This window comes from Passer domesticus, chromosome 1 (assembly GCF_036417665.1).
Source record: "Passer domesticus isolate bPasDom1 chromosome 1, bPasDom1.hap1, whole genome shotgun sequence".
Classification (NCBI taxonomy): Eukaryota; Metazoa; Chordata; class Aves; order Passeriformes; family Passeridae; genus Passer; species Passer domesticus.
The window spans coordinates 106762574-106790518 of NC_087474.1; the positions used below are offsets into that span (position 1 = coordinate 106762574).

The 27945-nt window shown below is 35.5% G+C and overlaps 1 protein-coding gene and 1 long non-coding RNA gene across 4 annotated transcripts in view; one reads left to right on the forward strand and one right to left on the reverse strand.

The window, feature by feature from the left end:
- Window positions 1–27945, forward strand: part of CDH19 (cadherin 19) — a 113496-nt gene that overhangs the window by 39619 nt on the left and 45932 nt on the right. The window contains exon 1 of one of the 3 annotated variants that reach the window (XM_064432715.1): window positions 7700–7885. The exons of 1 other annotated variant lie outside the window; for it this stretch is intronic. The gene's annotated coding sequence lies outside the window, so the exon portion shown is untranslated. Of the gene's footprint in view, window positions 1–7699; window positions 7886–26828; window positions 27183–27945 lie in introns of those variants that run through there. One more of the 3 variants, XM_064432722.1, reaches the window with a different exon arrangement.
- LOC135308033 (uncharacterized) lies at window positions 307–27901 on the reverse strand. Its single transcript, XR_010368597.1, has 4 exons — window positions 27618–27901; window positions 16238–16295; window positions 2843–2897; window positions 307–1492 (listed from the first exon to the last, which is right to left on the reverse strand). It is a non-coding gene; the product is annotated as an uncharacterized LOC135308033 (long non-coding RNA).

Below are 27945 nucleotides of genomic sequence, written 5' to 3' on the forward strand. Positions count from 1 at the left end.
GCAGCAGCCTGACCGCTGCACAAGCTGTTCTCCATCTTGCTGCGGGTGAGCTGGCCAGCACCCAAGGCAGGGCTGACCTTGCTCCTGGGCTACTCACATCTTCATCTGTCTGGGACATTGCTGGGCTTCCCATAGGTTGCTCTCTCCTTTCTCCTGGCTGCCAGAATAACTGGTCCTCCATCTGGCTAGTGTCCAAACCAATCCAGTCACAGTTTCTCCATCTGGTTTATTCTTGGAAAGATGAACTGGATGTTTTAATTTAGAACAGTCAATCTCTTCCTACCCTCTCTCCACAGCCTACTTACATCTACATGTATTTAATTCTGGCTAGACTTCTGCATAACTGTGGAGAAGAAATGTGGTTTCCAACCCTGCACATCTCCCCCAATTTTTTTTCCCTTTGATTCTTTTGTGTCCTCCAACAGCAGAAAGTTTCCTAAATCCTGTGAAATTGTCCCTCACAGGATCACTTCAGCATCATCACACAACTTTCCTGCTTACTCTCTGCTGTTTTGTGAAAACACCCCCCATTCCAAAAAACAGAACAGCTTAAAATCTGTATTTTATATTTGCACTATATTTTAATTGTTCTTTTGATACACCACTATGAACTACATACATATATACATTCCTCTCTCTCCAGTGGGTAAAGATATTTAGAACACAAATTCATAGAAATAATTACATATTAACAAATATCTTTGATACCAAAGAGTAAAACACATGAAGAGATAACATTTTTAAAAGGAAAAGGCTTTGTTAATATTTTCAGTTTACCATGAAATATCTCATTTAACCAGCTCATATTTCACACGAGATTTTGTCACACAAGGTCTTGTTTGTTGCTTGGCTCTGACTCTTCGAGGTCAATGCATTTCCATGCTGTTACTCATGTAGACTTCACGTCAGGGCATCAGCTGGTCTAATTGGCAGACTGCATACAGTGGCCAGTGAAGCGAAGTACATTTGCATTGCCTGTCCTGCTCCTAGATCAAATAGGAGCATTTTGCAAACAGCAGTTACTCAGCGCTATCTTTCATGTCTTTGATATTTAAAGATCATAGAATCACAGAAAAGAATCCCACAGTGATGTGAGTTGGAAGGGAGCTTTAAGGTCATCCACTTCCAACTCCTCATCATGGGCAGGGACATCTTGCACTAAACCAGGCCCACATCCAACCTTGTCTTAAATATTTCCCGGGACAGGGCAGGCACAGCTTTTCTGGGCAACCTGTTCCAGTGTCTTGACACCTTCAAGTAAAGAATTTCATCCTGATATTTCATCTAAATCCACCCTCTTTCACTTTAAAGCTGTTAACCCTCCTTAAAGCCATTACGCCTCCTTGCTGCCCATTGCTACCCAAGAGACAGATCCTGCGACTTGCTGCAGTCTGAGGTTTGCAGTGGAGACTCCCCCTTCAACAGCTCTGTTTGGGTGGAGGCATTGGCCCACCACACAGTGCAGATGGTGCAGACCCAGTCACAGGTTCCTCTAGGTAAAAATTGAAGAAAATAAGTTAGTATAATTGTCATTATAATCACAATTTGTTGTGTCCATAGTGCAACTGTAGACTGTAATAAATTCTCTTCTGTTAAGTGTCTACCTCTGAATCTCAATGTAGAAAAAAAGGAAAATGTTTTTCTCTCTGAATTAAAAACAGATAGAAGAAGGAGAATTCTTAGGGGGGAGAAAAAAACCCCAAAAAACAAAACAACAAACCCCAAACCAAACAAAATAGGAGATGTCATTGGTGTTAAAAAAAGCAAGGTTCTTCTTTCATTTTTGCTGGATGAAAAGCTTTTTCTCAGGGTGTAATACAAAAGCCCAGTTTTTTCATTCTAAGAAATCAGACAACTCAAAAAAATTGTGCTACTCCTTTCCTCTATGCCCTAGAAATCAAAACAAGGTAGAGGTTTAGGGTGGTACACTGATAGATTGGGAGTACCTTGTCCTATGTAATATTTTTAGCACCCATTAACAAAAATAAAATAATATTTGGCATTCAATTTTCATCTTCCTCATGGCAAAAGTGATGGTCCTTACTCAGCATCTCATCTTGTTGGATCTTACTCATTGGATCCTTACTCAGCAGCTCATCTCAAAGAATTTAAAATTTAGACAGTTGTCTTCTAAGATACCATTTAAGCTTAGCTGATGGAATATGAGATGAAGTGTTGACATTATGGAATTCTTCAAGTGAGAATCCTTCATTTTATTTTGTTCTATTTGATTTCATTCATTTTTCAGAATTGAAATGTCACGAAGATTAATTAAACAAAATAAAACAAACAAACCAAAACACATTGACATTTCCGAAATTGGAAAATTTAATTTCATTTTTCTGAACTAATCCAACACAGTTACATTTCTGTCACTGAAATTTGTACATAAGTGTCTGTTCCATAAATGTCCCAGCTTTGTAGTCCCTATTCCAGTTCTTGTACTAATTTCTACATTTATTTTCAAATTGGGACGTTAAAATGCAGCAGAATTCTGGGCTGATCAGACACAATTATATTTTTTTCTTCATAAACATACATCTGATATTTCTAATATTCCTTTTTTCATGCTTAATGTTTTTCTACCTGTAAATAGGTGTACTAAGACATATTGGTACTTATATCGAAGTATAAAAACTCTAACACTTGTAGGTGACTGATCATGTACATGAAAATATGTACGAGGGATATGTAAACAAATGGAAAAAATATTTGTCTTGCTATTCTTCAACATATTTTGTTATTCACAGCTTAATTCTGCCTTGCACTACATATGATCTGTATCTCATGACAGGCACTGGCTTCTCTGCAGGAGAAGGGAGAATATGAACAAGTTACTTACAGACACCAGCCCAATTCAGACTCTTAGGATCTGATCATCAGCATGAGACCTCAGGCTAAAGATAGAGAAGAGATGACATCCCCTATTTCATTCAATTTATAGCTAAACACTGTTTCATAGTAAAACAATAAGAGAACTCCAGTCCTTCAGGGGATCATCTAGAAGATTTACCTGCTCTGAATTCATTCTTATTTGATTCTATCTTGTGATGGGAATAGAAACAGAGGGGGAAAAGACAATCAGTATCTGCATATTATTTTCCAAGCACAGTGTATTCTATCATAACAATATTCACTGGGAAAAGAAAAGGAAAGGGTAAAGGAAAGTAAAAGTGAAAGGAAACATCTCTGGAAAGATCTGATTACAGTGAGATATTCGATTCTTTTAATGACTGCTTATGCACCATTTCTACAGACTTTTCAAATAAGCCAATAAGTGCACACATAAGTAATTATATTTTGTTGCAATTCATTAAACTTTTTTCCCTCTAGGAAAAAAAAAAGTCATTACACAGAAAGCAAAAAATACACAAGATTATCATTAAATAATATTAGAAAATACACAAAATTATTTTTAAATAGATTCCAGATAATTCAATTAAAAAGACTCTCATTAGTATTGTAGATCAATCCATGCATTTTTGTATTTACAGTGACTCATGTATAACTTCTCTCTTCTCTTCCAGAAGCTGTGACTTGTAAGATACTTTAGTGGGAATGGAGTTCTAGTTGCAAAATTATTAAAGATGAAAAGAAGGGGGGGGAAAAAGATGCATTAAAAAAAAGAAATTCCTTCATTCAGCATCGTATATTTATTTTGTATAGTGACAAGAGACTGCTCAGGAGTGAAAGAAAAAGTTATTGCATTTCAGCCTGTGAAGCCCTCCAGGCCTCACTTCTGTTCTCTCTTGGTTCCACTTGGCTCCTCTTGAAGCTGCACCTCCCTTAAGTGGTTCTAAGTAAGACTAGCTTTAGAGAAAGCTGCATAGCAAAATCCCCATTAAAAACTCCTTCTATAAATGACAAAGATCCCAACAATAAGAAAACAATACAAAACAAAACAAACAGCACAAATCTCACCAATTCAGTATTGAGTCTCCAGAGCTGCAACTATTATGAAAGACTTCACTGATATTGTGAGCAATGAAACTCCTTCTATTTTCATAGCACTTCCACTTTCCAGAAGTGTTGTGCTGGCTATTTACCTATCCTGGAGTAATTCTTTTTAGCTTAATGAAAATTTGAAATGCAAATTCCAAGGAGCCATGATCTGGACATAGGTAGTATCATCCCCCTTGAAATAATGTAAATTTGTCCCTCTCCCCAATATTCTTCCTTTCGTTCACTGAATAAATTCAATTTACTCTGATATGAGCTTACTGACTGAACCCAAGAGAGTGAAATCTTATTACATCAGTCCAATTAGGTAAATGTCAAAGAGCACATCTCCTTGAATGAAAAATGACCCTTAAAAAAAATTACAGGGTTCTTTGTTGTTTGGGTTTTTTTTTAACCAAACAATTCTCTAGAGTTTTTCCATCTTTATTTTTGTTCAGTTTCTGGAAAATGGAATACATTTTCTTAATAAAAAAGGAAAATAAAAGTAATTAACTCTACTGAATTCTTAAGACTCTCTCTTCAAGTTGTTATAGCATGTACAGATATAGCCATAATATATGATTGATCACTATATTTCAGGTTTATATTTAAAAGAAGTTAATAAGTATCGTGTTATAACTGGCTGGTCAGTAACCAAGTTTTAAATTATATAGCTATTTTAATTCCAAATTTATTATGCTCTTACTTCTAAGCAAACACCTAATTTATGCTCTATGTTTTGAATGGATAAAATTCCTATTTTAAATTGCAATAAAGACAGTGCAAGAAAATGCTCCAAACAGGTTAACTGTATTTTTTAGTTATCATTTTGTCTGTAACAACTTATTAATTTGTTTATTTATTAGGTAAAAAAAATTCACTCAACTCCTCCAAATCTCCTGAAAAGTTTTGCTCAGGTGATGAGTAGAGTTATTCTGCTGAACTCTTCCATTTAGCTGAGGTCCCTCTCTAGAGGAAACATCATGGTCTGTGAGATCAGGAAAGAGCTAACAGGGTGAAAGTTTTCCTTCACAGATGGCAGTCCAAATTATTTAATCTCTATGATAATATTGAAAAGCCTGCTGGTCATTAAAAGGTGCCTACACAAAGAGAAGCGGAGACTGTTTATCACATGAGAACATTGTACTGGGAATAAGTATGTGTTTTCTTCTGAATTAGAAAATTTCCTCATAATTGTGTGAATTAGCCTTGATTTGACTTCTTTCTTAAGGTGCAGCCTGTACAACCAGCTTTAGCTTTTTCCTTATAGCTGCATACTGTCTTCACCTTGTAAAAATCTGGCCATGGTTCTACCCAGCCCTCTTCATCAGTTCTTCAACAAGCATTTCCAAGAAATTTCTATTTTTGTTTACCTTCTAGAGTTCATTTATGTTTGCTTCACATGGCACATCTTACTTAGATTATATCCTGTGACAAGATCCAGCATTCTCAGTAAATGAGAATATCTTGTTTAGCATCTGTCAGCAATAGGTTTGGCCCTGTCTTACATCTGTGTCTAGTTAATTCTGCCTTGGTGAATAAACTGTCAGCTCTTCTTTATTAGTAGAAAGTCAGTGAGAAGTATAGTTCATAAAAAAGCAGGTTTTTTCCCAAGTAGTAGATGGCAACATATCTCTGAATTCCAATTACACTTCTTCAGTTTCCACAGAGCTTAGGAGAGCGTCCGTCTCCTCTTCACATTCTTTTGGTTTGCTCTACCTCAATCAGTCAGACCATGAATAAACAGTAAGAAGTAACCATTCTTACTAAACAGCAGCCCCTACCAAACATTCCTGATTCTTAAAACAAGCAACAAAAAATGAAGCTTGATAAAATGTGCAGATGATATAAAAATGTGATCTTAGTTCATTTTGATTCTTAATGTAATGACAAGATTTAGGCAAATCAAGTTTTTTTCTAGCTCAGACAAAAATGCTTGAGGTAAGAGAAGCAGAAATGCATCTCTGTCAGCTTGTTTTCGATATATAATTTCATGAATAATTAAATAATGTGTACTAGAAACACAGTGTTGTCAAAGAACCTTAAGCTGTATAACATAATGTTTGCTTTGTTTTGAGAAAAAAAATATTAGCTGATCTATCTTATCTATCTTAAAGCTAGAAGTGAATATATGTTGATAAACTGTATTCATTTCCAGCCTGATACAGAAATTATGTTACCTATACTAAAGTGATTAGGACAAGATAATTCTGAAGAAATTTTCAGATCATCCTCAAAAGACTCACAAGTGATTCTGAATGATCTTACAAAAATCAAGCTGCTCAGATAATTTATATCATACTTTCCTATAGAAAGCAAGTCTTTCTGACTCTGTCAGGATGGGAATGATGGGTGGACAGTTTTCCTGTGTTACTTCAGCCCATTCAATTCAAGTTTTAAAGTCTGTGATATTAGGGGTGCTTGTGTTGATTTGATATAAGTCAATTTGGCCTTGACATCTAGATGTAAATAAATTAAACAGGGGTTCAGCAATAGCCAATGTGCCAGATTCCACAACTGCATCAACCAGACCTGTTCCCATTGCAGACCATGATCTCACCATGTTGTTTGACAGCATTATCCATTCTAAAGTGTTGCATTTCCTCATTTACTACCTCTTGTGTTCTGCCCATGACATTTCTGAACATCAGACTAAGATCTGCGTAGCTGTCCATAACTTATTTTATTTAAAAAAAAAAAGGTACCATGTATGTGGCAGAAGTACAGAAAAGAAGTTTTCCATTTCCACACAGAAACAGATGTTAAATTTTCTGAGACTGTATGAGGAAGAAGAAAAAGGGAGAGAGATTTTTCTTGAGGTGGGTGGCTTGGAGCTTTTTTTAGTTTTAGCTTTATCATTAATTAGACACATTATGTATGAATTTTTTTTTTTTTTTCTATTTAAGACTTCTCAGAAATCTTCTTGGCCTGGAGCTATAACTGATGTAGCACTAGACTCTAAGTTATCCCACCATAAACATGTTTTCCATAATAATTACTGAAGTGTTACTGGAATACACAGTTCTTGTTTTCTCACCAAATATCCTCTTTTTTTTTTAAGGCACAATGAGTATTTGAATTAATCCTCTAAATTTTTTTAATTGACTTAAGATAAAAGCTGATGTCTATGGAAAATTATTACCTGTTGCATAATTATTCCACAGTATTTTTAGGGTTTTTTTATTGTATTATTTTAATTATATTTTTTCATTTGACTGCGAAACCCCTGCATTAGCTAGTAGATAAAATTCAGTTTTCACAGACAATTATAACAAAAGAAAAGACATTCATTTAATGTTCCTAAAAAGATGTAATGTGATAAGCCAATATCTTATACATATTTTTTTACTCAGTGTGAAGATTGTATGATTTTTGAAGCTAAATTATTTGGTGGGGAAAAAAATGGCCAGAGGGCAAATCCCAGACTATAAAAACTCTTTTCTTTGACTAACTTTTGTGACTGCTCTAAATTGACCACTTTTTCCCCTGACTAATGTCTAAACAGAGGGCCTATCCCTTTCACTTGCAAAATGCTCTCACACAAAATAAATTACCTTCCCACCACCCTGGTTACTTGCCAGGGAGTACTTTATTTTTCCACTAGGAAGAAGAAAATCAGCTTGTATTTTGCTTGCTAGAGCCTTCTGCATTTTAATTCTGGACTCTGAATGGACATCAGAGAGGCTTTATGATGTTTTGCACAAAAGTGCCTGTGTTCATAGTTTTACTCAGGGCACCCAAAATAGCATGCAGTAAGCAGTGTCATACTGTGAGTTTTCAAAAGTAAAAGCAGAACTGACTTATACTGGCAGGAAGCTGTAACTCCTAGAGCTTTCTGAGGATTTGGGAAGTAAAACAGGACTGCTTACTCCTCTGCAACCCATGTTTCATGAAACTTTTGCAATATCCATTCTTTATTTCTCTAGAAGGCCCTGAAATTACACAGGTAAGATACGTCTCTAATTTTTATTTATTTATTTATTATATTCTAAAATCAAACTTAAAACATTTATCTGGGTATCTCCAGTGCAAAAGACACAAAAGGCAAAGACAAACCTGGAAGCCCCTCAAAACCTCAAGAAAAAGAGGTCTGCTTTTGTTTCTTCAGAGTCTACAATCTAACTTCTACATCTGTGAAATTACAAATTTCTAAATTGGATTTATCAGAAGAAATATTCACTATGTTTGTTTTGTGTTCAATTTACATGTTAAAATTTTCATGCTATCAATCAATTTTTTGCAAGACCCCCAGCTCTGACAGAATGCTTATGGCTGTTTCAGGTGCACTTATGCAAATGAAAATTGCGTTGTTTTAAAGGAACAGTAGGAAATACTCCTTGTCTTGTTACTCTTCTCTCCAGAAACAGAAATAATATATTTTTTCTTGTTTTCATTCACATTTCTGTTTCCATTTCTCTTTATAATCTCCCAGCTAGAAATTGCAATGTCTTTCAGATCACAGAAAATATGTGCCTCTACTTTTGTCAGATCTTGAGTGTGAAATGGCAATTTCTTAACATGATTTTTTCAAACAGTGCATTACATACACTGGCAAAATATTTGCATTGCATGTTTCTTTTGTAATCTTCTATAAGGAGGTATAGTTAAAATTTATTTTTAAAGCTCAGAGTTTTCAAATAGACTGTAGCAAAAAAAACATCCAGTAGAATATAGCCCAGAGGTATTTAATAGTTGTTTATTTGTTATTGACATACTGAATGTCTGTCAACTTGTTCATTTCTGCAAATTATTTTACTACGAAACTGGTGGGAATTACACAGCTTTTGGAGTATAATGTTATTCTTTAATAGACTGTTACTTAGAATCAGTTATGGTTGCAAAAGCATCCAGAGAAACTACTTTTATTTCATATCTGGATGAATTTGCACTATGGTGCAAAAATTGATCTGTGGACTCAGTTTTAAGAGTTATGAAGATATATTTCAATGTTCAGCATTTTTCTGTTGGAAGTGTTGAACCAAGCACTTACATAAAATGAATATAGGGCTGTGACTGCAGTTCAAACTTTCTGCATTTTTACAGAATAAAAAATGCATCAGTGAAAGAGGTAGACAACAAAAATCTATTATTGGACTCATTTTTAGATAGTGGAGAGAGGATCAGAGAGGGCCTTGCTCAAAAAACACTCTAAGAAAAGTAGTTTAACAGTAAAGAACAAAGTCACAAATCTATTATGGAAAGCCACACATAATTAGAAGTAAAATTTAACTTCTTTTACCCCAGTGTAAGGTAATTTATGGAATTACAATGCACTCTTTATATTCAAACTGAAAAATGTGTAGTATCCTAAAAATGAAGTCTATACAGTTCTTCTATGTGTTAGAATGTTTTACATTTACCGATATGAAGTAATTTTCATACCATATCAGCACAATTTGATATTGAAATAAGAAACCAATACATTATATGCCATGCAGGCATATTTTAATGATGTTTGCGGTTTAAGCTACTTGTTGCTTTTCATCATTATTCTTTGGTTTATTTGATTTGGTACTTTATATGTATATACTTTTGCATGAAATTTCCATTTTGTAGTCTTTGCATCATGTCTTCTAAAAATATATTTGGAATCTTCTTTTTAACTTAATCAGAAATATTTGACTATTACTTAAATGAGTTTAATTTATAAGGTAATTTTGCCAACAGATCTAACAATACAATAGATAATATTAGATTCTTTTTAGGTAAAAACTATTATTTTGTTTTTACTTTGTAAGTCACGGAAAGTTTTGATTTTTACCACAAGCAGTAGAGATAGGTTCCACCACAGTCCCTTAACTTTTTTCAACTGTGTTCCAGCCCCTTTGATGCTAAAGGGAATGAGATGTGTCACAATGTTTTTCTTATCTGTCCTTCCAATTTTATTTATCCAACAACATATTTGTTTCTGCAAATGGGTGAATCAAAGGGCCAGAGAGTGTCTACAGTCATCCCAGCTATTCTGGTTCTCCATTACAGACCCTGCTAAGCAGGCATGGTACACATCCATTACAGAGGAATCTGATGTGACTCAGGACCACATGGGACAGACCAGAGGACATAATTCTGCTTTAGATACACACGTCAAGGTCTCCTCTCTGATGTGCATTGCCTCTAGCACAAAAGAAATTGCAGTTGCTGCTGCTAACAAGATGTAATTGTTAACAATGTTTGCAAAAGAACATTTCTCCCAGGCTTTCTATTAGAGACACAAACATAGTGCAGACCTTGGTATTAAATTAGAGTCTTACAGTCTCAGGCCACTGACCTAACTGTTGAAGCAAACTCCTTTTGAAAAAACATAATTAAGGAAAAAGGGATATTTAATTACCATAAAAGAATTTAAAAAAAAAAAAAAAGAAAAAAAAAGAAAAAAGTAAAACCTCAGTAAAAGATTTTGTACCTACAAATATAGTACTGGAATTAAACATGATACCTAAAGATCACTGAGACTATCTTGAGGGAGAACTCTAACACATGTACTCTGATACAATGTTCAATTTGTGGAGGGAGAACTCTTTTGCATTGGCACTGTATATATTTTTTTATTACTAGGGAATGACAGTTGTTAAAACTTTAAAACTGTTAACTAAACATTAGAGGAAGCGTAAGATGTCACTTAACATTTCACTTTTTACATGTAATTTTGACACATTGGAAGCCAAAAGACACCATGGTAGCATAAATTATAAAATATAAGTAGCAAAAGAATAACTGAATTGTGTGACTGAATACTATCTTTAGTATTAATGTGATTAAAATCTAACCAGGTCTGCAAAAATTTTTTTGATCTTTTAGAAAGTGTTAAATAAAACAGAAAATAAAAGTTCTTGAAATTTTATTTTGTTTAAAAATTTTCTGTTAGAGACTGGGTTTACAAGCATATTAAGCAATAATAGATATTATTGTGATGTTAAAAGCTATTTCAAATGCTCTGTGCTCATTGTCACACAGCAAAAAGAAGGTTTGAAGCTCTTCATTGTTAGCATTTGGATGGTCTAGTCAAAATTATGAGTTTTCTCTAACTACAAGATTACAAAAATTAAAAGTAATTTAAAGAGACAATGTTTGTCAAATGATAAAGATATTGTAGTTACACAGCCCTTTCCCTGTAGAGAACCTTTTCAGAATGGTGAATAGGATGTAAACTGTCCATCTTTGCTAAGAAATTAGAAAACAGTGCTGCTTTCAGTTACTGCCCAGTTCAGCTTTGAACAGCTGATTTCTCAGTCCTCTATGAGATGCAGATAGTTGTTGGAGAACATTAAGGGCATTGCTGGGCTGTTTTTAAGTATCACTGCGATGTATATTGACTAGGCCAAAATTTACCCTTACCAGCAATTCCCAGTAGTAGAAGAGCTAGAATGATTTATGCTACTTTATATCTCATGAGATACTCCTGGAAAATAAAAAGATGTTTCCAGACAAATTAAGACAACAACTAGTCTTACAGAACGAAAATGTGGTAAGTGTATTGGTTTTCCCCTAACATCAAATTTAACATATAAATTGAATTGGTTTCAAATGCCAGGTCATTATATAGCTGGAATACATGGCTATTTTCATAAAAGACTGACCCAGAAAATGTATAAACAGCATTTGGAAATGTCACATAGAGATAAACTACAATGACTGCTCAGCTTTTCATATGCAGTCTTTCAGGGGTGGGCAAATGTTACAAAATTAGACCCATTTTCTGGTGTCTCACTTGTAATTTTCTTCCACTCGATTCTTTATCTCAACTGTTTTGTGAAGCGATCATATTAAGGAAACTTTTTTTTTCTACTTAAAGATAATAGGAAAACAGAGCCTAGACTCGAAGACTGTCACAGCATAAGGCCAACTTCACAGTGTGCAGAAGAAATAGGCCCAGTTACCTGAACATTTTAATCAGAGCTATATGAAATATTATGAGTGATACTACTGCTCTGGCCTGCAGCCTGGGGCAGTGGCAGTGATGTTGCTCTCCAGGAAGAAGTTCAGGCAGGTCAGCAGAGCAGTCTCCACCACATGGTGCACAGCATCAGATGGGTGTCTCCGATTCCCTATTTAAGTCATCCCACAGGTACACAAAGAGTTTCTCTCCTCACGTACTGTGGGGTGTCTCCCCCATGCAACTCTCTGAGCAAGCCCAGCCCCATCAGCTACTGGTCCCACGGGTGGATACTGGCAGGGATTCCCCATTCCAACACTCAGCACTCTGCAGCAGCCCACGGCTGTGGCTATGTCTGGGCTTTTCAGAGCTTTTGTCCTCTGCTGGCGGCTCCTGCAGAGCAGCACCACAAACTGCTTACAATGGGAGCCCAAGCCACCCTCAGGTGACAGTCCAAGACTGGATCATGAAGGATCCTCATTTGATGGGTAGAGCTAGTTCCACCACCATCATCTGAAGGACCCAGACATGTAACTGAGTGCTCTTAGCAACCCAGCACTAACAAAAAGCCTAGGTTTCCATTACACCAAGCCCTTAAAGAGCAAACCTGAGATTAAATAACCTAAACCCCTCCAAATAATTAAATATTTAAAAAAAGATGTTGTTTTCAGCAGATAATATTGCTTATTTCCCGCCAAAATGAAATTATTCTCTCAGAAGAGAAGAAAATTTAAAACAAGAACTTACTCCCAAAAGTAGTGTCTACAAGTACAGTATTGTTGCATGCATGAAACATTCAAAGAGACTCTGAAATAAAAATTTATATTCACATTTTCCACCTATATTACACAAACTGCAAAAGTAAATAATTCAGAGATGTGAATAACTGTTAAGTTGTCATAAATAATGGATTTTTGCTTTTTTCTCCATTGGGTTTTTGTAGTGTAGTTTGCCTGTTTATTCCTTTTTTCTTTTCTTTTTTTCTTTTTTTATTTTTCCTGATAGATAGCCTCTTCAGAATAATAGCTGATTTCCAAGTGGAGAAATACTGCTTAAGTCTGAGCTACTACAATCGGATTCAGCCTATTTTATTTCAAATGAAAACTAGACAGCACAGCAAAAACTGTTGCATCATAAAAATGATAGAGTGTATTCCTGAGTATTACTAATCATAAATGTCAAAGGGAGTAAAAAGCACACTATTTCAGTAGGATATCCTAAGACAAACTCTCTTGGAACTATTTCAGTGGCCTTCCACTGGCAGCAACTTTAGATTTCTAGTAATTCATAATTGTTGCCTGTAGGCTTTCTTTTTTTAATGTCTGGCTATGTTGGAGCAATGTCCACTGTAGCCAAACCAGGGAAATGAGGTGGTGCTATGGGCTGATATAGCAGAACCTATTGGAGAATGAATTAATGTCAGTGAAAGACTGAACACATATTTACCTCTAATGAATGAAAAATGGGAAAATTTTAATGTATATGTGACAAAATCACTATAAAATGAGGTAATAATGTTTTGTTTTCATGTTTTCTCATATCCAAAAGAGATATGCTTTTTTTTTCTTTCTACATGACATAGTTGTTAGGATTTATGTGTTAATATGATACCACAACACTATGACATTATGATTATATTGATCATAAATCTTAGCAATCATATGGAGAAAAAGCATTCTGACAATTCTTAGCTGCGATAAGGAGGGATTAAAATATGTGATAAAAAGTTTTCTGAATTTTTTTATCTTTTTTTAAAATATACTTATACTGACAAAAAAAAAAGAGAAATGTCAGTTTCTTTGGATAACATCATTCCTTTTGTTCAATCTAGAAAAAATGGGTTAAAAAATAAGAGCTTATATTATAATTCAAAGTAGTTTGTACCAAGAAGATAAATAGCATATTAGTTAAGAATATTCCTTTACTGGAACCATCTTTTGCTACCTGAAATGAAAACATTCTTAATAGAGGAACACGTGACCTCTCTGTAGATGTCTTTAAGTAAATCATTAGGTTAATTGCCAAGTTTCTCTCTGGACAGAAAAAAGGTGGCTTAGACTCAATATGCTGCTTACCTTTCTTACAATGCTGTAAAGCACAGATACATTTCTCTTTCCATTGACTGTTTAGGGAGGCTGCATTGGACATTACAGTAAGTCTTTAACTTTCAGGTGTTTACATTAATAAAGGCCATCTCAAGAAAGCATGAGAGCCTCAGGCTCTCTATTATTAAAAGCAAAAATGTTATCTATGCCGTGAAGAGTAAATACTTGCATGAAAAAAATTAGATAAACTCTTGTGTTATTACCAGGCCTATAATATCTATAAATTCACAATAAACACTGTAATATTTCATCTTGTAGTAACTATTTTTCAATAAAAGAACTTTATTCCATATTATGTTCCTTTCTTCTGATCATAAAATTAATTTTATACCTCGTTTGGCAGTTGTATTTAGCAGACAATGGTTCTAGGAGAATAAATAATTTACACAAATAATACTAATAAAGATAAAGTAATAAAATAATAAAAAGGCAACAAGGAAAGATAAAAAGAGGGAACAAAAGCAAAATTAAACACTTTGGACAGTGCAGCCTTGGCCAAGGCTCTGCTAGATCTTGTTAAAATGACAGTGGGCACTGAAGAGAGGCACGGGATGTTTTTCACTCAGCAGAAACTGTGAATAAGTTTGATTTAACTGAGGCTGAGAGGCTGCAAATTGATTTCTTGATTCATTTAGGACACAGTCAGGGGCAGCATATAGAAAACCCTGGAGAGAAGAGGACAGCATTATTGTTTCCTTCCTTAATAGGTGTAAAAGGTTGGAACTCTGTCAAGTGGCAGCAAGTTCATCTGTGTAAAAGACACTGCGAGGTATTTGCCCATCAGACACATCGATTGCTTGATCGAGGCTGAACCATGGGTGACAGCCTCAGGAGCCGCTGGTGGCTCGCTGCCTCCCAGAGCTGGGGGAAGGAGATAACCGGGGATAACAGGGATGCTGAGCCAGCCCTGCTGCCAGTCACAGTGTGGAGCTCAGGCACTCAGCCCACAGCTATGCTGCTGGCAAACCACGGGGGATGGGGTTAGCAGCCACGGCCTGCTCTCTCTTGCCCGGCATTGCTAAAGAGTTAGTCAAAGATTAGTTTGAAATTACTTTACAGTTAATGAAAGCTCAGTTAAATTAAAAAAAAATAAAATAAAAAAAATTGTATGTTCGCACATCTCTCTCTCAAGAGAGGAAATTAATTTGAAGAAAACAAGTTTTAAAAATCAGAGATGCATTGTTTTCATATAGAAACCCCACCATTTTTATTTTTAAATACCAAGATATTTATAAAAATGGTCATAAAATACCATCAAAACAATTTACTGTATTAAAAAATATTAATTCAAGTATCTGGCACTGAAGACACAAAACCTTAAAGACTTTAAGAGGGCATAGCTCAACAGTAATTTTTTTAGGTATTCAGGTCTTCCTCATTAGGCAGCTAGTTACTGATATATAATAATGCTTTACCACTATTTACCATTTGAAAAATAATTACATATACATGTATAAAACAAAATCAAATTGATAGCATTCCCATTAAATCACATACAAGCTCCTCAGTTTGCAAAGATAATTTAGAGTTGATTTTGGTCCTTTGAGGGCTACAACCTGTATGTACAGAAATAGTCCACTAGAGATGCTAATGGTGTGTTAAAAAAAACATCACTTCTTGTGTTGGAATCTATTTTCTACTTGGAACTTCTAAACTATTTATAAAATTTAGAATATTTCCATATAGATGTTTGTATGTACGTGTTCCATTTTCAAATAGTCATAATGCACTCTAACTCTCCCATTTCTATGTCTGTGATAAAGAAAACAGGTTACAATTATAGCAGGAGAATTTTTTGGCATGGGTTCAGATTAGTTTGCCGTTTTCTGATTTCAGTAAACACAACTTATAGAGCTCAATTTATTACACTCAACCTAGTTGAAGACCTCTTTCTATAAAGAAAGAGAAAATCAGGAAGGATCTTGGTTATCAGATGGAGAAAGGACTTAAACTCCAATACTTTCCACTTTGTGACAATTGCATTTCACTTAGGAAAATGTGCTAAAGTAATAAAAAATATATTACCTTGAAATAATAATTTTTTTTTTCAATTCTTTTGATCCCTCTGCTTCCTCAGCAGAAATAAATCCCATCGTTTTGGTGATATTGTACAGGCGTTCTGTACAGGAATGAGCATTTGGATTTATATGTATGACGCTGGAAGTAATTCTTAGACCTTGTACTAAAACCCTCAACAAACTCAACATTGTACAAAAAAAGTCCTGTGAAAAGAGATTAACCTTAGCCTTCAAAAGAAACCATCTTTACAAAGGAGTTGAAGCCATAAAACATGCTGTAAACATGACAGTCACTCTCATACCTTATCAGGCATTTTCTTCCTTCAAACCTTCTCTTCTATTGTAGAAGTAGTAAATAACCTGGCAAAAAAAAAAGCTGTTTAGTTTGTTTTGTTTTGCTTTTTTTTCTTATAGTTTGTTCAACTCACAACATACAATTTCTCCACTCAAAGAACAAGAGGGACTGACCGGGGGCAGCAAAAGTATCTGGTGTAATAAGAGAGGGAAAAGGCAGACTACTGAAAACAACTGTTAAACTGTATGGTATAAACTGTAAACTATTCTTCAAGAAGATTGCAGAAGAGCAGCATGGTCCTCTGTTAGGATAAAAAGGGAGCTCTTTCAATTCATTCACTATTAAGCACAATTCCCCCCTGACTTCTCAATATAGAACAATATTCTTCTGAGAGCCAGTGGAAGTGCTCTTCAAGGTGAAGTGCTTTCGTTACATATGAATTATGTGCCCTGTATATTGAATTAGTTGCTGTTTCCACAAAGATTATAAGCCCAAATAGACTGTACTGCAAGAATCCTGATAATAGATCATATTTTACTTTAAGGCTACCTTTTCACAAAGGCTGCTGAGTCTCTACTTGATCCTAGCTGCAAATAGTTCAGCATCCTGTTTGACACCAATATTTGAAAAAAAAAAATCAAGTGGTGTGATCCAGAAAAAAAAAAGTCCACCCTCTTTTTCTCCTTATATGAATTAACTGGATTTTTATGAGATCATTTTTCCCTTCTTAGTCTCTTCCACAGAGAAAAATAATCTATTGAAAAATTTCAGATCATTTGATTAACTTGAAAATTTTCAACATTCAAATAGCTCCGAGTTCAATCATTTTCTCAAGGTAAAATATTTTGTTCAAGCATATTTCAATTTTAAGCTGTAGTACTTCCATATTTGCTTATTTTAAATATTGCTGTTTGCATTCTGCAAATCTCATTGGATATCAAGTGAAGGAAATGGCAAGACATCCCAAAAGACAAATTCAGATGATCTAAAATTCTTTAGCTATTCCCTGTTTTGGCATGTTGCCTCTTTTCTCTTGGAGGTTGTACATGAATGCTTCATACATTGTCTCCTTTAGTTTCACCTAATCCTTCCTGACACTGTTTCAGCAATGGGTAGATTCAACACACTAGATTTATTCATTACTCTACAGAGTAGAGCTTATTTTAATGTTCTACTAAGAAAACTTGAAACCCTTGTATTTATTTGTTTGGAAAACTACACTCTATATCCAGCGGGTATTTCTTGTTTTGTTTTCTCATTGCTATGCTGGCTCTCTTAGCATGGATAATGGCCCTGGCCCCTTCCCAAACAGGGGGATTTCTGTGCTGTGTTTAAGATTCCATAGCACCATGCCAATAGCCTGTCCCCGTTTCTGCTCCTTTGATACTGCACAGTGAAGGTGAAATAGTGCAATAACATAATCAGCATTAGCGATGTATATTTGGAGTCATATTTCAGTTAGGGGCAAGGAGGTCACAAAAGTAATTTGAAGGAAAATGAAAGTGAAAATGTACAGAATTTACTTTCCTGGCTGACAGGAATTGCCAATAACAGCACAAACTCAGGACTAAAATATTGTTATTGCCCTTTTGTTTACATGTTTCCCTGTAGAAAAATCATGGGACCAGGGAGTAATCCCAGTATCTCTACTTGAATTTTCAGCCAGTTGTCTAGATACTTTGACCTGATTTTTGTTTAAACAAAACCCTAGTGAAATTATGAAGCACTTCTAAATGAAGTTTCAACCCAAATTAAGTAAGCACGTCTGTATATTGTAAATACCCTCCATTGATTACACTGGCATATATGGTGGGCTTTGTGAAAGTAATGAATTAGACACGAAGTTCTCAAGTGGTCTTCTAATTCTGAGTGTCCAGATGACAGATAACTTCACTTAAATTAATGCTTACAGTGAAAGGCTTACTAGGTTTTAGCATATAAAATGTAAAATTCATGTGCTCCATAACAAAAAACAAAATATTTTTATGAGATAAAAAAATACCAACAACACATGACCAAAGGAAACCCACACTCATATATATATATATATACACACACATATATACACACACACACATATATATATACATATATATACATAAATATATAAAAGTTTCAGAATTAGATGATGTTTTCTGTAAGAGACCCTAAAAACTCAAGAGTGCACTGAATAGCACTTGAGGTTGAAAAAGGGAGATGAAAGCAAACTTATAATTAAGGCAACAGCCTATGGCATCTCAAAATTCATGAGAATTTCCTGAACAAAGCAAAACTTACCTAAAATTGCAAAAAATCCCCAAGCCTTCTGTTATCATATGGAGCAACAAAGGAATTTATGATAGTGGCATATCTAACTGCTCCCTGTTTACTTCAATTGCAAGTAACAATTTTCTGTTTACTTGTCTGAACAGTATTTCTTGTCCTGGTGCATTTCATGTAATTTATCTACAGTTTACAAGTCATGAGCAGGAAATTGTGAAAGGACCCAAAACACTGGAATGATAGGAGATAGCTGGAATGACAAAAAAATTAAATACAAGGATAAAATCTAATTGCATGATTAGCTTCCATCCCAGAAGAAATACAGTTGTCAGTCTGCTCTTCAAATTAAATGTGCATGGGAAATTTTCAGGCTCAATATCTTATTGAAATCTGGAATATAAATTAAAATACCAGAAAAGAATAAAAGAAGCAGCAAAAAATACAATAAAGCTGTAGTGGTAATTCCCCCATGAGCTGGTTTTTTTTGCACTTGCAGGATTAAAATAAATAACTCATGTCCTCAGGAACTTCATGAAAAAGACCTACAGAGTTCATTACTTAAGGGAATTAAATTATATATGTATATATTTTCTTAAGACACTTGAAGTTATTGGTAGATTGGATGATTATTTGATGAAAATTTCCCTATACATTTACTAGTGCAATATTCCCAAAGAATGTTTATTATATTTATGTTTACCAATGCTATTTAGGCAAGTTGCATTGCAGCAGGCCTGGTTTATGGTTTCATTCTATCCACTTGCTAAATATGGCATAAAGCAGACGGTGTGAGGAAGGAGGGCAAAATTAAACAGACAAAAAACTAAAACTGTTATTGTTCTGTTAGTGGATCATCTCAAATCAGTTCTAGGTAAAAGATTTTCAGTTTGAGATCAAGAAGTTGAGAAGCGAGAAATTATCTGGAGTGAGCAAATATATAGTTTCTTTCACTATTTTTGTCACATCCATCTTGACACAACCCAGCCCAATTGTTGATTATGCCACACTCTTAATCAAAAATTATGTAGTGGCCCTCAGTAAAACTGCCCATGAAAAAATTATGTGGTTCGTAACACATCTTTCAGCAGACTTCTTCACTTTCGCTGTATCACATTTTGTTACCTCAGCACTGTTAGTGCAAACTATATTTGTGAACTGTAAACAACAATTCATGCCAGTCCCATTGTTTTCACTAGATTGCAAAATTCCAAGTGTGCCATCCTCTTTTTCTGTTAAATCCACATGGCCTTTATGGACCTTAACAGCTCAGTTTGAGGGATTTTTTTCAAAATAAATTCTTAATAAGTTAATAGCATAGTTCATAGTCTCTCTTAACATGGAAAGAACTACTTTCACCATACCCAGGTTCCTCTTCCTTTTATTCCCCTTGGCATTTTGATTGGTTTACTATCTCACACACAAACACTTTTGAGACAGCATGGGGCAATCAAAGCCCATTTTTCACTAACTAAGGAGCTGACACTTATTTATTAAATATATATAATCCATTGACTTTTTAGACCTAAATAATTTAAGCCCATTACTATCTGCAGGATATGAGTTCTGTCTTTTATAAACTAGGGAATTAAGTCTTTGTCCATTGAGTTACTATGGCAACTTCATGGACTTCCCAGTTTCTGTTGGCCTGCAATGAATTAAAGTCAGAAACTCAGGTGCCTGAAAGAAGGGGAATTATGTGGATGAAGTTGCTTTAAAATAGCGAGCTATCCATAAAAACCTATAATGGTAATTTCTTTTGTAAGAACTTATATTGGGGGCAAATTATGATTTAGTGAATCATGATGTCTCTGAAAGCTCATGCATATTCATGCACTTATATGCATTGAAGTTATCCAGCTGGCTCCACAGGAACCAAATGAAGCTCTATAGCCTGATGAAGGAAAGGAAAACTCTACAAAACAGGAATGTTGATGCCCATGTCCAGGGCCAAGAAGTGATTTTTAAGTGGCTTGAAAAGTATCCACTCATTAATGAACCCTGAAGTGTGATTTCTCCAATACTAATTTCCATGCACCACAGTGAAGGGATTAACTTTAAAAAAAGTACCCAAAGCCTTGCACATCACTTTTAAAATATAAATGTGTACATCGATGAAGAGGTGTCCTATCTTCTGTCTTGAGATTTTATTAAAACATTACTTCCCAGAGGAAATTCCCCCATGTAACTCAAAAATCTAGTCATTAAAGTAGTGAGAGATGGGAATTACAATCCATGTTTTTTCTTTCTGCCCTTCTCCATGAGTTGTTGTTTTAATTTACAGACTCATAAAATAGTTACAAATAAATAGTGATAACTGTCATGGCAGAAATAGTCCTGGTCACATTTTGCCAACTTAGAACCATAAGTCTCTAATTTTTATAGTCAAGTTTCCAAGGTGAATTATTGGTTATTATACAGTCTCTTCTACTTAAAAAAATCAATAGAGATAATGGTATGAAATTGGTTGTATAAAGTCAATTTTACCCCTAATATATTTTTAAATTTCATTTAGTTTGGTATTGGTAGGTTTCCCTTTGGTTTTTTTTCTGTTTTGTTTTTTTTTTTTTTTTTCTTTTGTTTTGTTTTGTTTGTTTGGGTTTTTTTTTGTTTGATTTTTTTGGGGGTTTTCTTGATTTTTTTTGTTGTTGTTTGTTTTGTTTTATTTTTGTTTTGTTTTGTTTTTGCTTTTGTTCTTCTTTTTTGGTTTGGTTTTTTTTTTTATGTTTATATTGTTACCTTAAAAAAAAAAATCTACATTGTTACTTTGTTTCATTATCCAGAACTTTTTCTCAGGAAATTAATATTTCACCTTTACTCATTCTTATCCTGTTAGCCTCTTTTAACATGCATAATTTTGAACAAATTGTCTATTTGCAACTTAATTCAACTCCCAAGTCTTCTGCCTCCTGCATGTCAATACAGTTCTTCATGGCTCTTTGAGATCTTCTCAGATTACATCTGCCTTCCACAAACTCTGCTCCTTTCTTGACTGCACAGCTTCTTCGGGTAGTATGTCTTGAGCCATTTCATTATCAAGGGCTGATAACAATAATTTCTATTGTTTCCTTAATCTTTTCTCTTACCTCCTTTTTTCTAGAGATTCTATATTGACCACACAGTGCACCACACCAATGCCACATCACCAGAACTAGCCTTTGTTGGTTTCAATATTCTTTTGAAACAACTGAGAGTACTTCATACTTAACAGAGTTTTCTGATGATTTCTGCCATTTCTTTCACTGAATTTCAATAACCGGTATAAATATATCAGATGAAAGGACACAAAACTATCCCATGAGTAATTTTTCAGAATAACTTCAGTTGAGCTATACTGAACATATCTATAGATTCAAGCTCATTCAACTGTGGACAAAACTAGAACATGCAAAGGACTTGTCTGCTCTTTTCTGAAGCCCTGCTCAACAGAACTGTGTACTGACCAGGAGGGAAGTTGTCCTCTCAGTGTCTCCTGTGGACTGAAAATCCCCCAGCTCAGTACACTTGGTGCCCCTTTCTGATGCAGGCCTTAGTCCATGTATAGCTCCTCTCTTACCTAATCACTGTGTGAGAATGAAGTCTTGCATTTCAAACATTTGACTTTTCCAGTACCTCACATCTTGTCACTTAACATTCACCATGATTCCTACTCTATTAAAGGCACCCTAGACAGGAATTACTTTCCTTCTGTTTCTAGCTGTCTCCTCTACTTGCTTCTTGTCTTAAGAATCTTCATAAAGTGAAGGAAAAAGTAGGTAATGAAATGTAAAAATTTTAAGTGTGACTGTGCATTTCAATACTCTGATAATACATAAAGTCCTGATGCTACCTGCTCAGTTAGAGATACAAAAGCTAAGGCTACAAAGTACATAAGAGCTTTTGAAATTGGCAAAATTACCCTCTGAATGACTCCTGAGGACTTTGGCTCAACAATATAATTTTTTATAATAGGCTTCTATGAAGTAATATATCAAAAGAAATCTGCACAGAGAGGTCTGTTTGAGAGATAACATTGAGCAGAGAAGCAGCAGAGGGTCACACAGATAACAAGGGGAGAATGACACACAAGGATTATAAAGAGGGAAAAAGATGCAATAAATTGTTATTGCAGACGACCTACAGCAGCAGGGACAGAAGTGACAGGTGAATAGGTAATTCATTAATGTGAGGTGCAAACAGGAAATGTTTTTAAATGAAAAAAAATTTAAAAAAAAAATGGGGTGGAACATTCAGTGCCTTGGCTTCTCAGTGAGAAAGGAGTCTTCAATATAGGCTAGAAAGAGGAAGAATCATGTTTGAGTAAGGTAAAAAATGGTTGTAAAATGAAAGAAATCAATGAAAAGTTTTAAAAAAGCAGAACAAAAAATATGGAGTAATGAAACCCAATATTTTTTTCCAGATTCAAAGAGATCTGGCTGTCTGGCTTTCTTCTATCAGGAGCACTAGTCCAGAACCTAAGTAATGTTGACAACTAACAGTAACAGTTAACTGAATTAACATCATCTGAGTTTTGGGGGTTACTCTGAATTCTTTAGCCATATTGAATTTTTAATCAAATTTTCCATGGCTATCACTTTTTTTTTTTTTTTTTTTTACTTTCACCCTCTGAAACAAGGTAAATCTTGAAGAGTGACTAGAATGTAAGGACCTGTGATAAAAGTATGTTGAAAAGGCAGCATGTGTAGGCATTCAGGCACAAAATAATAGCAGTAATTTTTAAAAGCCTTTTTCTTACATAGAGACCTTACACAACTCACCCAAAACAAGGGTGAAACCTGAAAAATTATTTTTGAAAAAGCAAATTTCAACACATACTCAATGATGTTCATTACTTCATTATTAATGGATTTTTAGTCAAAATGGATTAATAATTAATAATAATATCCAAAGTTATACTATTTTGGTTCATTGTAAGGACTATGTTGAATGACAATGGAAGTATAAAAAGCATTGCCCCCCCTCTTTATAGAAAGAGTTGCATGTACTCAGTAGCAAGGTAATAACAGAAATTCTATGGGTGAGCATGCAAGTAATGGATAAAAATTATGCTGAGATATCACAAGGCAGCTTGACTATGGAGAGTGAAGTCCAAGACATTATGCATCTTAAATTTTATTTTTGCTTAACCTGATAGCATATCTTGATTATATGTCAGAATATAGGGATGTCAGAAATATCTATATTCACACATACTCTTCAAAAATAGCTTTTAATTCAAGAATTTTTAGAGCATGTAATATCAATAGCTAGAAACTACCTTCCATTTTCACAATTTTTTCTATTTATAACTCATAAAATATTATTTCATTAAAAAATGAAAGTGGTTTGCAAATCCGATGTACTTTGTTGGACCCTATCTGTAAAATTTTATTCCACACCTTGAAGCATGACAGAAACGAAATCCTTTTTGAATATTTTTGTATGAAACTTATTGTACAACACCCTTTGTGTTGCCTGGATGACCTAATGCTCTGTTCGTATACTGTCCTGACTAACTCAGTGCTGGAAAATGCTTCCAGTGTTTAATTGGATCCAATAAGGACCTCATTGAATTAAAATCTTTTTGATATGTTAGAGGTTAGAAAAAGATACCAGCCTTCAATGTAATTCATAGAATGACTGAAGAAAAGATACATTCTTAGTAGTAAAGAAAAACAGTGAAATATTGAAATCAGAGGTAAAGGAACCTCTGATCATTGAGACTTATGCAAAACAGAAACGAAGTTTATTTCATTGCAGGAGGTAAGGAAAGATTCATCAGCAGAGTACTAGATTAAGAGAACAAAAAGGCAAGGAAATGTATTATATTTTCAGGAATTTTGTCAGTTATATATTTTCTATCTCTATTTCTATATGCATACCCTTCAATGTGCTGTCTCTTTCAAAAAACAGACAAATTCTACCCTTTCCCATCTGCTGCAACTGCAGATTCTCTGAGGCAGTGCATTCTTTCAGCATTTTTCCAAATGACTTCCACAGTGGTGGTGGACAGACTTTTTACGTCCATGAATTGAAATTATACCTTTAAATTGAATAGCTGGATTACATATCAGAGCAGATTTTCTAGTTTAACAAAAACTCTACATACGGTTAAAAGTAGTTGTTCCTTGCTCTATTTACCTTATGTGTTTTATTAATAAACACATTACAAATTAAGAGAACAGATTACGTTAACAATGAATTTTTAAAATGGTCTTGTTTCCTCTCCCTATTTATTTTCCTTTTTTTTTTTTAATGGAAAGATATGGTTTCCTTAACTGCTTGTAAGGGACTGCTTTCTGCAATATTTATTTACTTTACAAACATCCTGGTACATTTTCTCAAATATAAGCATTAAAATTTGATTTCATTCTGGTTCTCCATTGACATATACTAGATTATTTCATTTCAGGGTGTTTCTGGTTTGCCTCGTATTATGTGGAAATTAACTCTAAAACCAAACTCAGAAATTTAACATAAGTCAAATTCTAGCAAAGAGCATCCTCTTAAATTAAATATCAGAACTTCTTTTTATCTCATGTTTGGTGGAATTAAATCTCCTCCAAAACCATGGAAAAGGTGAGTTCACTGCACTATTAGCTTAAATGTATGCAAAGAATAATTATGAATTAAAGAGATTTAAAGAACCCAAATCCTACAGAGAGTTTTGGAGCAGTTTGTGAAGTGCCATCCTGAAAATCATTTGGCAAACAGATTCAAGTGTGAAACACAGAATGCGGTCCTTTACATCATTATGCTGACAAGTGGTTCTTCAGTACTGAGTGGTATCCTGCAGAGCCAAAAATGTTCCAGTAGGATTTGCCCAGTGAATCAAACATCTTGTAATTGGATTTGCTGCTTGCCTACAATAAAAAGCAAATGCCAGAAGGCAAGAATTTCTGTTTTTACTGTGTACATGCATTAGTCTTTTTAAAGCAGCAAAATATTTATGCTAAAATACATAGGATTAGTTGTCATTTTCTACAGTGCAGACTATCTTAGAAATAAATAATAGTCCTAGTTAAGGAAAGCTACAATTAAAACTAAATGCTTGCTTATTTTTAGTGTAGACAGTGTGGTGTACCACAACTACTTGTACTGGCATAACTGAATCTTTTAGCATCTCAGCATCTGTTAACAAAATTGATTTTTATATCAGAATAAAATTGCTGAAGCTATTGAATGAATGCAGAGAATGAACATAATTTTTTTATAAAGTTAAGTTCTAAGGTAAGCTTTTCAATTTTTCCTTAGCTAGGAAGCATCTGGACTGAAGTAGAATTTAACTGTATGGAAGAAAGTCCCTGAAAAAGAACAAAATGTAATCATTAATTTACCAGTGTTTAGAAAAGAGACACAGATATTCCTCCTGCTTCATTTTTCTTCCCTACAAAGTGAAGTAGGAATATCTCTATGCCTTGTCTGTGGAACAATTCAGCAAATAACTTCATACCTCAGTTAATAACATGTGGAAAAGCTATGCTTCCAGAAGAACACAAGATGCCACATCAACCAGGAAACCATCTCAAAGGTTCAATTGCATCTGTGTGTGTGTGTCAATGTGATGTTCTTGGTGATACCTGCCAGTCCCTTTGGGGGATGTCAGTAGACTCCAAATGAAACAATTAGTTTATTACTTTGTGATGTTACAGATTTAATTTTAATATTATCTTAAAAACACTAAGAGAAACACTCACGGAGAAAGCTTACAGAAGCATTGGCTTGACTCTGGCTCAGTCCCTATGCAGTGTTTGCCTTAATCACCACTTCCAAATGTCACCTTTGCAGAGAAAAAGCTGTCTGACAGAGTACTGCCCAACATAAGTTTATCCTTACACATACACTCTCTATTTTGTTGATGGGAATGGTGTGGGTGACTTTCTTTGTACCTAGAGATTTTTAGGTGGATTGAGTCATATTTTTCAGGTTCTTTTTAAAAAAATTACAATGACAGGACTGTCATGGTTTGACCCTGGCACAATGCCAGGGCCCCCCATGAAGGGTATATTTCCAAAATGGTTGCTGTGAGATGTGACCCGGAAACAGAACAAAGCAGGCTCCCAATTGGGGATGGAGGGAAAACACAACACTTTAATAATCTACAACACAGAAACATAAGGGAAAAAAGAAAAAAAAAACACACACAACAATCCACAATGGAACTCCCAAACCACTCCTCCTCCCCCCGTTCTCTAACATTCAAATCCCCTCCAACACATCGATTCTCAGTCTAATACCATCTTTCACACAAGCTTCCCCCCAGTTCATCAAGAGAGAGAAGTCTCCCTCTTACACCATGGGCTTCCCCTGGAAACACAGTGGAACCTCCTGTGCTTCTGCGTCACACGCGGCAGCCGCCCCAAGAAAATCTGCCGTGGTGACCATCTTCCTGCCATGTTCTGTGCTCTCACCACTGTCCATGGATCCAAACTGCTCCTTGGGTCTTTTTAAGAATGCTTTGTCGCCCAGTTCCAAGAAATGGCTGCCACCTATCATTTGGGACGTCTGTCCCCCCATATTTTTACTCCCCTGGGGCCTGGGTCTCGGGAACAGAGATCCTTCGCTGAAGGCAGAGGCTCCACCACACCCTCCCCCTCAGTCTCTGTTCCCTCTACTTCTCCTCGAAGCCTTATCATTCCTGGCCTCCAGCCAACCGCTTCCCCCAGGGTGCAGTCTCTGCATTATCTGAAGAAATTGGTCTCGCCCGTGGCTATGTAAGAGAAAAGTCCAGCCAACGCCACTCCAATCATCTCTTCCATCTGGGGCACTGTCATCTGCTGGTATTTTCTTCACCTACTCAAACCTTCTTCTTCTTTCCCATCCTCCGTCCCCTCTCAATCCTCAGCTGGGGAAGATCAGTGTTTTTACAGCTTCCATTGTTTCAACACTAAAAGGGTTAAAAGCTCAGCCCGGTCTCCCAGTGGCTGGGCACCTTGCCCCCTCCCCCCTCCCCGGCTTCTCCTCCTGGCCGGGTGCTGGCACGAGATAGTCTCTGCCATTCTCTCCCAGGGGGGATGCCCAAACCATCCCATGTTCTCCTCCACACCTCCTCCTGCAGGAGCTTCTGGCCTTCCCCCCTCAGGCTGCATGGCCTCCCACTCCCCCACCCAGACGCAGCTGGGCAGGGGGAGGAGGTCAGACCAGCTCACCTGCTGCCCGATCAAAGAGGAAGCTCCTCTGGGAATGCTTTGCTTTTAACCCCTGTGTGTTCTCAGAGGGGTATCCAAATCTCAGTGGCCAGCACAGCTGCCATTTTCAGATCTGGCCACTGATTGGCCTGACCTAGACCTTTCCAGCAACACATTTCTGGGCCAAACCATGACAAGGACTTAAGTCTCCTGCCTTCTGAAATGTTTGAGGCTATGCTTTCAGCTCTGTTATGGTTGATAACAGAGAATACAATAATTATTTTTTGTTTTGATAATCATGTGTTTCCAAGATTCATGAGAATCTTCACACAATCACAGCAGTGAGTGG